This window comes from Triticum urartu, chromosome 7 (assembly GCF_003073215.2).
Source record: "Triticum urartu cultivar G1812 chromosome 7, Tu2.1, whole genome shotgun sequence".
Classification (NCBI taxonomy): domain Eukaryota; kingdom Viridiplantae; phylum Streptophyta; class Magnoliopsida; order Poales; family Poaceae; genus Triticum; species Triticum urartu.
The window spans coordinates 646,543,920-646,555,299 of NC_053028.1; positions in this window are offsets into that span (position 1 = coordinate 646,543,920).

Genomic DNA, 11,380 nt, shown 5'->3' on the forward strand with positions numbered 1-11,380 from the left:
GGTTCTAGCACTTTTTGATTTCACGAAGAACAATCCAAATGCACGGCCGGAGGACTTTACCTTCCCAGCTTTGTCGGGAGCAATTTGGCGAACACCACAACACCAGCACCTTCTCAAGCAACCGCAAAAGGTCCTTCTCCTTTTCATAGTAGCCCGACCTTCGTCTCTTGCATGCTTGGTTGGCCTTCATCGTGGCTGAGCTCGACGCCCTCACGGTAATTACGTGTCATACCCTTTTCACCAGCATGTCTATAGTCTTCCATTTCAGTTGCCTTTCGGATGATTGACGTCGCAGACATGTCTCCTTCGTAGGCCGACGACACCCCGTGCACCCTACTCTACGACATCAAGGGCCAAAAGGGGGGCGTGGGAAAGGCAACGATCGTGAAGCCGAAGGACTGCATGTTCCACAACCGAGATATGCCCGATGGCGTCTTCAAGGTTAACGTGGCCAGTGTCTTAGCGGGCTTCGAGGATTTGCCTCCTCCGGTACCAGTCGATGACAACGAGACCCCTAAGATGATTGGCGCATTCAAGAGCTGGTTCTTGCCTTGGCCAAAGTTTCTTCTTCGTCATGAGGCGCCCAGTATCACGCCAACGCCACCTTCTCAAGAAGGTATGAACACCACCCCACCTACCAAATTACCTGCACCTGTCGTAGCAGGTCATAGTGGATGACGCGGGGGAGAGCCTCCGTTAGTGCCAAATGATGTCGCCCCCGTTGTTAAAGAAGAAAATATTGATGATGACATGGAGGATGATGATGATGACCCAGACAAGTATTTCAACACCGCCTATGACCATGGAGGATTAATGGCTTAGGACGACGAAGACCCAACCTATGGGCATGGAGATGATGACTTGATGCTGCCTAATTTGCTAGAGCCGGAACGTCCTCAGGCAGAATGCAAAAAGTCTCTCTTCAAGTGATCCTCGCAGGAGACGCCTCCAGATGCCGCCTGTACCCAGCAACCCCCCGAGGCCCGTCCACTGATTAGCCCGAAGACACTAGGGGTGGTGGTTAGGGAAGGTATGGTGGGCTCACTACCGCCACCCACCAAGAAGCAAAGGAGGAGACCGAACAGGAAAGGCCCTAAAGGCGCCAGAGCTGCTTCAAGTAGCCAGCTGCCTCTAAAGCCCCGGGTGGTAGAAAAAATACCTGTCTAAGGTGTGAAGCACTTCCATGTCTCCGGCGAACCGATCCTACCTGCCAAAGTGCTAGAGCACCTAGTGAACAATGATCTAAGGAGACTGCATGAAGATGTGCTGTTCAGAGAGAAAAGCCTTCTGATCGCGGAAACATCAGGATACCCGCTTTATATGGCTCATGTGTCGGGTGGGAAGTTCTACGTCGAGAGATGGCTCATGAATAAGTTCATCCTGCTGTTTGACTACATCTACAACATGTTCCACATGACCAAGCTAGATTTCCAGTTCACCCACATCTATGCGCTGTATCTGAACTACTTCATCAGTATCGAGAACATACAATATATCTGGGTCGTGGACCCGTTCTATATGCACGAGAACTTCTCGGCGGTTTGCAAAGAGCATCGTGACTATGCAAGCAAGTACCTCGGCGACTTCATGATCGCTAATAAGGACAAGGAAGCAATTCTCGTGCCTTATCATCCCACGTAAGTCATCCGCACATATCCTTCCGTAAGTGATAATCATTCCTTTGCAAGCATGGAGGCTAATTTGAGGTGTACTTACTTTGCGCAGCGGGGGGTGCCGTCCTCATCGTTCTGTACCCGGAATACTCCCATGCTATGTACTTGGACTCATCGAAGAACCTCAGGAAAAATGATTACAAGCACATAAAGAGTGCTCTCGATAGTGCCCTGTTAACCTTCAGCATCTCTGGTGGATATATCAAGGTGAAAAATTACAGGGGTCGCGGGCTGGCTTTCGGTCATAAGACAGACTTCTGGTGCATCCAGCAACCGCACACCAGTATGGCTGATGGATTCTACCTCATGCATCACCTTCTCGAGTACAGAAGGTATAATCAATGCCTTCGCATGTCACCTACTACCAACGATGCCGAGATTGTCAGCTGGGCAACAAGCATAGGAAAGACACTGGATCATCGAATCAGAGCTGAGTTTTATCACATATAGTGTAAACTTTCCCAAGTGATAATGAAGCAGGTCCTCGAACCAATAGGGATGTTCTACCATGGGCCAATCACGTGGGAAGATGTCCGAGCACTGCTACTCGCCCAGCGTCTAGACCTAAAGCCTTTCAAGAAGCTCGGGTGCTTCCTCGTTGACTATGAAGATTGGACCGTCGACATGGAGGACTGATGGTTGATGACAATGTGTCACTACTGTCTTTCTATGGCTAAACATTGAATTTATGCATGGTGAAACTATGTGATGAAACTAAACCGTGGGCCTGAACTAGCGTAGATCGCTCTAGTTAATTAGTTTCTGTATGAGGAACTTCGTCATTTATGTTTACTATTGGTTGCTTGTATTTTGCTAATTATGCCTCTTTGTTTTCTTAAGTACATTATGTTGCATATTATCATTCATTTCATCAACTCACCATGTAGGTACATAGATCAGAGATGGCGAAGGGGTACTATGCCATGTACGTTGGGAGGGTTCCAGGAGTCTACGACCACTGGCCAACCGCTTAGGCCCAGGTGCACACGTACCCGGGTGCTAGCCACAGTGGGTTCGACAATAGAGACGAAGTAGAAAGTAATTACTTGAGGTGGACACTACAGCATGAGCAGGGGCGGGACCGCCGGTACTACATAGTTGCGCTCTTGCTCATGCTGATCACTCTTCACTTCTACATCATGGTTTAGATAGAGATGATGAAACTTGTGTGTGTGCCATGACCATGCAGTTGCACTTATTCGAGACATGACATGATCACACTTGTGTATCGCTATTTTTGATATGTGATGATATTTGTGTTGAATGATGATGATGATGATGGTATGACGAGACTACCACTACTGCAGGATGCTGCTAACGCGACACTACGATCAGAGACCCTTCAAGAAACTGTGTGTGATGCCATAATTGCAAACGGTGCTATATGAAAACCATCAGAAATGTGTAAAACGTTTGCGATGACGGATGCATGAAACACGGTTCAGGTTTTAGTTGCGTGTGCGATGAAGGGCATACAGTTCAGTTCAATGAACTATTTGTGATGAGTAGGAATAAAAGAAATGGGCAGCCAGATGGAGGCGTGTGCGATACACAGCATACGGTTCACTCGGATGAACTGTTTGTGATTAGGCAACACAAAAGAAACGGTCAGCCAGATCAAAGGTGTGTGCGATATACGGCATGCGAACAGAAACGGTTCAAATGAACAAGATGTGTGTGATGCGAGGCAAACAGGTCTGTAATCAGAGACATGTGCGAAGACTGATAACAGCACAGACGATTACTGCTAACAAGCCGTGTCTGTTGTGAGCAAACGATTGCTGGTATACAATTGTGAGTGATTGATGAAAACATCACCGACGGGTTCCATTGTTTAGTCCGTGTGCGATGTGATTTTCTTTGTCCGCACAACATCTATGCTTTGTCTACAACATCAACATATATACTTAAAAAGACAGCATTGCATAACCAAATTAAGCATACAATAACACAAGTGACTACACACATAACATTTCCAAACACCAAAGAAAGCAATTACATGCATACTAAAGTAGGAGAAACAAGGATTTAATCATCTACTTATTGTTGCAACAACGGTTGCCATTGCTCTGCTTTGTGGAAGGAGGGACTTCCTCATGTCAACGATCCGCTTGTACATGTTGTAGCTCGTGTACGCCTCCTTGGCCGCGCACACGACGTGAGCTTTGTCGAGTTTCACCATCCAGGTCGAGTGCCAAGCACGTTTGTCCTTGTTGCATGAATCCTTCATGTCTCTATAGTAGGGGTCGATGATGGCCTCGGCGAGGTGAACCTGTGAGTCCTTCTCATGCTCCTTGCTTCCCCTGATCTTGTATTGGCCCTGGATGTCGACAAGATTCTGGCAGGCGATGCCCGAATTCTCGAGCGCCTTTACATCGTTGGTGATGTCCACCGTAGCGAACATGTAGTGGGGGTTGTTGACAAACCTGGCAAAACGCTTTCAAGGCCTTGTGGCCAGGCAGTAGTGGTAGACAAGGACGTGTTGGCGCACGCACATTTGAGCGACGGTGACCTTGGGACGAGACCCGGCACGAGCACGGGTGTACTCGAGGTCGAACCCAACCACCTTGTACTTCTCCTCGGCAAGCAACAACTTCATGATGTGGATGGAGTGCTTCGCCCAGACCGGGTCATTGGTGTACACCACCAAGAGGTCCATGAACCTTCTGTGGGTGTCCACCATGGCACGCATGGTGAACTGCTGCTTGTCGTCGGCAGCCGCTCGGGATGCCATTGGAGCCGTGCAGGATACCCACTAAGAATTTCTTGTGGTGGGTGTGCTTCTTGCAATGGTGGTGCGTGATCGAAAGGTTGAAGAGACACAAGGGTAGGTTAAATGGCTGCTGTAATAAATGGGGCCGGCCGGCCTGTAATCATCATGTGTTGTCACGGCGTTCATATCGGAGGATTCCAGAATCCAGTGCACGCTTGACAACACCGCACCCCAGGCGTGGGCTCGAAGAGCCTGTTCCCGCGCTACCGCGCTGTTTACCGCGCAAGCTTCCCGCCCGACTAGTTTGGCCACGCGTCGGCTAGAATAGGGACAAATCGTGGGCGTTTATTGGAAAAAAGCTTTGTAAAAATGAAGTGTGTGGAATGACTTCGGTCATAAGTTTACCCTTTGGTGTTGAGGTCAAATTTACACGGAAGGGTGATGATGGACACTCGAGTGCGATAATTAATTCTACGCTCTACAGTGCACACGGTGGAAGAAACTAACTATGTGCAATAATGTCGAAGATCGGAGTCAAGTTAGCTAAACAGATCGTGTGCTGTGAGATCGACAAGGTAAACTGATTCGAGAATGGTTAGTAAAATCTAAGGCCATTGCATATTAAGGTCAAAATAGTGCTAGCAATATACGAGTCTCATACGATGTCATTTCAACGATTGTACCACAAAAGCTCAAAATGTTACAAGGTTCAAATTCCAGAGTTATATGGCTCAAATTCGAAGATTACAAGGTTCAAACTGATATTAGAAATGAAATTCATCTCATCAGCTGCAAACACTCGCGCTGATGCGCTGAACATGGATATCAAAGAGGTTCAAACTAATATCACCGCTTCTAAGGCTGGCTTCGAAACCTCACAATTTTTGCAAAGGGGTCAGCCACTGAGAAGTCATGTATGGGGTTGACCCGATGACTTCCGATTATTCTGTCATCTGAAGTTCCAAAATGAAATTCAGCATTTTTGGAGCCTACTCTAGTCTGCGGCAGGCGCCGGCGCTGATCAACACACCATTCATTTTTACGAAATAAATGTAGGGCAAACCTCATTTCCTGCAGCACCCTTGCTGTGAGAACAAAGAACCTGGCGAATATAATATCCGGTAAGGTCCCTCGGTATGATTTCAAAGTAATTTCTAAGAGATGCAGATCTAGGCATTCGACGTGATTGTTATATTGTATCACATTATCCACCACTGGGCCTAATCTTATCTGCAAAAGAATAAAACATGTTAGTGTCTACATGCAGTTTTGAACATTACTACAGGCCTAGCTATTTGGTTTAAAGGATTTGTAAAATGCACTAACATGCCATCTTTGATCTAACATGATTAACATGGGCATTTGATTACATTCTAGAAAAATGTAGCCTTCTTCACAAGAGGTTGGAGTGGATGAAAAGTTCCCTAAGAAAACTAGTACAGATGAATCCAAAGGAAAAATGCTTATTGATTGTAACCATATGGATCAAGCAACCAATATGGGGGGGCATGTATGTACTAAAATCCTCCAAAAGAACCTTCAGAAATTGTAGTACATTGTCATTCTAAACTTGGAAAAAGGTGTCACAAATGGAACTCCCTTATGGTTAACATTTAACAGGAAAGGAACATCACCTCGATATATAGCTTCTCCAGGCACGGAAAGCATCTCAGGAATCTAACAACTTGCTCCAGGTCGGGCCCGATAGATTCACGAGTGATCGAGTATACGGTCCAAACTGGACGGGCCCGGAGTGCTTCTTTTGAATGGATTTTTCCGCTGACCGGGTTTAGAGCCTTTGAATCCGGCATTGACTGTCGTATCCTCGGTATTGTCGTTGTTAATGCGGCGCTTATGTTTGTTGCGACATGACCTGCCATTGCGATCCTTGGTATTCGAAGTACCATGGTTCTTTGATATGTTATTGCTGCGAGCCAGCCAGCTGTCTTCTGCCGCACAAAAGTGGGTCATGAGTGTCATGAGGGCTGCCATAGATTTCTGCCTTTCCTGACCAAGGTGCCGGGCGAGCCACTCGTCACGGATGTTGTGCTTAAAAGCTGCTAGGGCCTCTGCATCCGGACAGTCGACGATTTGATTTTTCTTTGTTAGGAACTGAGTCCAGAATTGCCTGGTCGATTCCTCTGGCAGCTGAATTATGTGGCTCAAGTCATCGGCATCTGGTGGTCGCACGTAAGTGCCCTGGAAGTTGTCGAGGAATGCGGCTTCCAGATCCTCCCAACAGCCAATGGATTCTGTTGGCAAGATATTGAGCCAATGCCGAGCTGGTCCTTTGAGCTTGAGTGGGAGGTATTTAATGGCGTGTAGATCATCACCGCGGGCCATGTGGATATGCAGGAGGAAATCCTCGATCCATACCGCAGGATCTGTTGTGTCGTCGTATGATTCTATATTTACGGGTTTGAAACCCTCTGGGATTTGATGATCCATTACTTCGTCTGCGAAGCATAGGGGGTGTGCGGCACCTCTGTACTGGGCTATGTCGCGATGCAGCTCGAATGAGTCTTGCCCGCTGTGTTCGGCCCGGCCGGACTTACTTCTACTGTATCCGGCGTGACGATTATCGTCTCGCATAGTGGCACGCCCTCGTGATCCGTAGATCGATCTTGCATGTTTGTCTTTGTCCTCCAATACGTCTCGCAGGTCTGGCGTATTTCCCCATGTCTTTTTATTTGAATGGCGTCGGGGTGCGGGCTGAGCTTTTGGCTGGACTGCCTCTCTGTCGCGGCCACGAGGTGGCCGATCAGCCGCGTCATATGCCGGGGATGTAGGTTTCGGTTCTTCCACCTCCAGTCGGGGTAGCAACCTGCACTTTGGGTAACTCTTGGAGGGGCATTCGAGTATATATTCCTCGGCCGCCAGGACTTCAGTCCATTTTTCAGCTAGCAAATCTTTATCAGATTGAAGCTGCTGCTGCTTTTTCTTAAGGCTATTTGTCGTGGCTATAAGCCGGCACTTGAAGCGCTCTTGTTCGACGGGATCCTCTGGCACGACGAATTCGTCATTATCGAGGCTTGCCTCATCTTCGGAGGGAGGCATGTAATTATCATGCTCTGCCTCTCCATCTGCCGCTCTCTCAGGAGGGCTGGCTCCTCCATCCTCCTGCTCTAAATCTTGCTGGAGGGGATTGTTGTTGTCTTTGGCATTATTCGGAGTGCTATTATCTCTGGTGCCGGTATCACCACTTTTGCCTTGGCGGGACTTAGAGCGGCGCCGCTGATGCCGGTGCTTCGGTTGCTTTTTGGAGGGGTCATCATCCGTTGTCTCATCGCATTTGCCTTCTTTGGGTGTGTCCACCATGTATATATCGTATGATGAGGTGGTTGTCCAGTGCTCTGTGGGCAGTGGTTCCTCTTCCTCTCCTGCATCGTCGTCCATACCGTCGATGTCTTCGGAGTCGAAGTTGAGCATGTCGGTTAAGTCGTCGACAGTGGCTACTAAGTGGGTGGTGGGTGGGCGGCGAATTTCTTTGTCATCCGCATCCCAATCCTGTCGGACGTAGTTCGGCCAGGACTCTCCTGACAAGGAGAGAGACCTTAATGAGTTCAGTATGTCGCCAAAGGGCGAGTGCTGAAAAATATCCATGGAGGTAAACTCCATGATCGGCGCCCAGTCGGATTCAATAGGAATGGGCGCAGGCTGTTCGGAGTCCGTGGCCGGAGAAGGGTCCGGCAATTTGGCAACACGGCTCTCGTGAAGGGTAAGGTCGATATTCGGCTCGATCGCCGCTGAGGATACGGCCTCCGTGACGGGGTCTATCCACCATCCATGGATGGTGCAATTGGCTCCGAATTGAGGCTCGGAGTGGCTGCTGGTGCGATCTCCCGAATACGGTCTGATGGTAGAGCTAAATCGTACTCATCTTGACCGCATGGCGCACAAAGCAGGGGCTCGAATCCGTCAAAGATCAAGTCTCCGCGAATATTGGCCGTGTAACTTAAGCTTCCAAACCTGACCTGGTGGCCAGGGGCATAACTTTCCATCTGCTCCAGATGGCCAAGCGAGTTGGCCCGCAGTGCGAAGCCGTCGAACACAAAGATCTGTCCGGGGAGAAAAGTCTCACCCTGGACTGCATCGCTATCGATGATAGTAGGAGTCATCAAGCCTAATGGCGACGACACAAAGGAACTCTCAATGAAAGCACCAATGTCGGTGTCAAAACCGGCGGATCTCGGGTAGGGGGTCCCGAACTGTGCGTCTAAGGAGGATGGTAACAGGAGGTAGGGGACACGATGTTTTACCCAGGTTCGGGCCCTCTTGATGGAGGTAAAACCCTACGTCCTGCTTGATTTATTCTTGATGATATGAGTAGTACAAGAGTTGATCTACCACGAGATCAGAGAGGCTAAACCCTAGAAGCTAGCCTATGGTATGATTGTATGTTGTCCAACGGACTAAAACCCTCCAGTTTATATAGACACCAGAGGGGGCTAGGGTTACAAAAGGTCGGTTACAAAGGAGGAGATATACATATCCGTATTGCCTATCTTGCCTTCCACGCCAAGTAGAGTCCCATCTGGACACGAGACGAAGTCTTCAATCTTGTATCTTCATAGTCCAATAGTCCGGCCAAAGGATATAATCCGGCTGTCCGGATACCCCCTAATCCAGGACTCCCTCACCTGACAACAAGAGAGGTTAGTTTGACATAGGAGGGGATTATTATTTTTGCTCTGGGATGACATGGATTATACACTTTGAGCACACACATATGCATGTGGACGCATGAATCCCTCCCATCAAGTCAAAGTGGCTAGTACAACGACACCATCATGAACCGATCTCGCTCTCTGTGGGGAGCTAGTGTACGATTTTTTTTGACACACGCGCTAGATCAATGTTGTGTATTCAAACATGCATGCACGCATCACCTCCATACATATGCATGTAGTGGTTTCCTTCGAATGATACACTCCCTCGCGTGGTTATCGGCGACAAGCCTATATATTCGTGGGCCCGTGTGGACATCCATGATCACCTTGACCAACAACAAGATAGGTTACCATGGCGGATTCTTCATTTGGTTAGTGTTAACGTAGTATAGGTCATGGTGAGATTCAGAACTAATTAAGTTTGAGCGCATATACTATGCATGCATGCATCCATATGAATCCCCGTTGTTGGCTTGAAGTGTGGTGTAACATACCTATGCATCATCAACCTAACCCTCACTCAGTGTGGGGATTTCTAGTTCGAAATCACGGTGCCACATCAAAGTTGTTCATTGTTACTCAAAAGCACAACTCTCCATACATATGTTTGGGCCACATGCATGCAGTGGTTGTCTTCGGGGACTAGCTACTTGCGTGATTATTGGCGAGCTAGCCCATCTCCGGGGTCGCATGGATGGCCATCACTTTGACCAACAACAAGAGAAGGTTGTACGACCAAGGTGGATTATTCTTGGTATGTTTTATGATCCATCTTGGTGAGATATATGCCTCTCTGGCCCGCCGACTGAAAGTGTGTGGGGGGGGGGGGTTGCTACATCACACCTTGGTAGGTGAACCTCGGTTGGGGGGGCATGCATTCATAGCTTAATTAGGATTCCCTTCGTGGCGACACGAGGGGGGTGGGGCGCTGCTAGCTACTTCGCACTTTGCTAGGTGAACCTTGGTTGGGGGTGTGGGCATGCTCATAGCTTAGGATTCCCTTCGTGCCGACACGAGGGGGGCTTCTAGTTACTTCACACTTTGCTAGGTGAACCTCGGTTGGGGGGCATGTCCATTCATAGCTTAGGATTCCCTCCGTGCCGACACGAGGGAGGGGTGGCTGCTAGCTACATCGCACTTTGCTAGGGTGAACCTCGGTTGGGGGGCATGCATTCATAGCTTAATTAGGATTCCCTTCGTGCCGAGATGGGAGGGGGTGGGGGGCTGCTAGCTACTTCGCACTTTGCTAGGTGAACCTCGGTTGGGGGGAGCGGGCATGCTCATAGCTTAGGATTCCCTTCGTGCCAACATGAGGGGGGCTGCTAGCTACTTCGTACTTTGCTAGGTGAACATCGGTTGGGGGCATGTGCATTCATAGCTTAGGATTCCCTTCGTGCCGACACAAGGGAGGGGTGGCTGCTAGCTACTTCGCACTTCGCTAGGGTGAACCCCGGTTGGGGGGAGGGCATGCATTCATAGCTTAGCTAGGATTCCCTTCATGCCGACACGAGGGAGGGGGCTGCTAGCTACTTCGCACTTTGCTAGGTGAACCTTGGTTGGGGGGCATGCATTCATAGCTTAGGAATCCCTTCGTGCCAACACGAGGGAGGGGGCTGCTAGCTCTACTTCACACTTTCCTAGGTGAACCTCGGTTGGGGGCATGCATTCATAGCTTAGGATTCCCTTCGCGCCGACACGAGGGAGGGGGGCTGCTAGCTACTTCGCACTTTGCTACGGTGAACCTTGGTTGGGGGGCATGCATTCATATATAGCTTAGGATTCCCTTCGTGCCGACACGGGGGAGGAGGGGGGCTGCTAGCTACTTCGCACTTTGCTAGGTCAACCTCGGTTGAGGGGGAGGGGGCATGCATTCATATATAGCTTAGGAATCCCTTCGTGGCGACACGAGGGAGGAGGGGGGCTGCTATCTACTTCGCACTTTGCTAGCTGAACCTCGGTTGAGGGGGAGGGGGCATGCATTCAAAGCTTAGGATTCCCTTCGTGCTGACATGAGAGGGTGTGAGCAAGCAATACCGTGCGCTTTGCAAGAGAGGTGCCACATCGAAATTTCATTTGGTATTTTAAAATTGAACCACCCTTTTGATACATAAATTTGGTCCACATGCAAGTGTGTTCTTGTTCTGACCCTCTCCCACATCATTTTTCGCCAAATTTATGAACATTAGACAAGTCGGATGATGCAACAGACACGGTTCCCTCAAACTAACTGTGTGCCACGCCAGTGCACCTGTCACGCACACATCCGCAGAGTACATTGGGCTCCACGAGGCTCCCCCTCTAAAAAATATCTGCCCGCTTCAAGG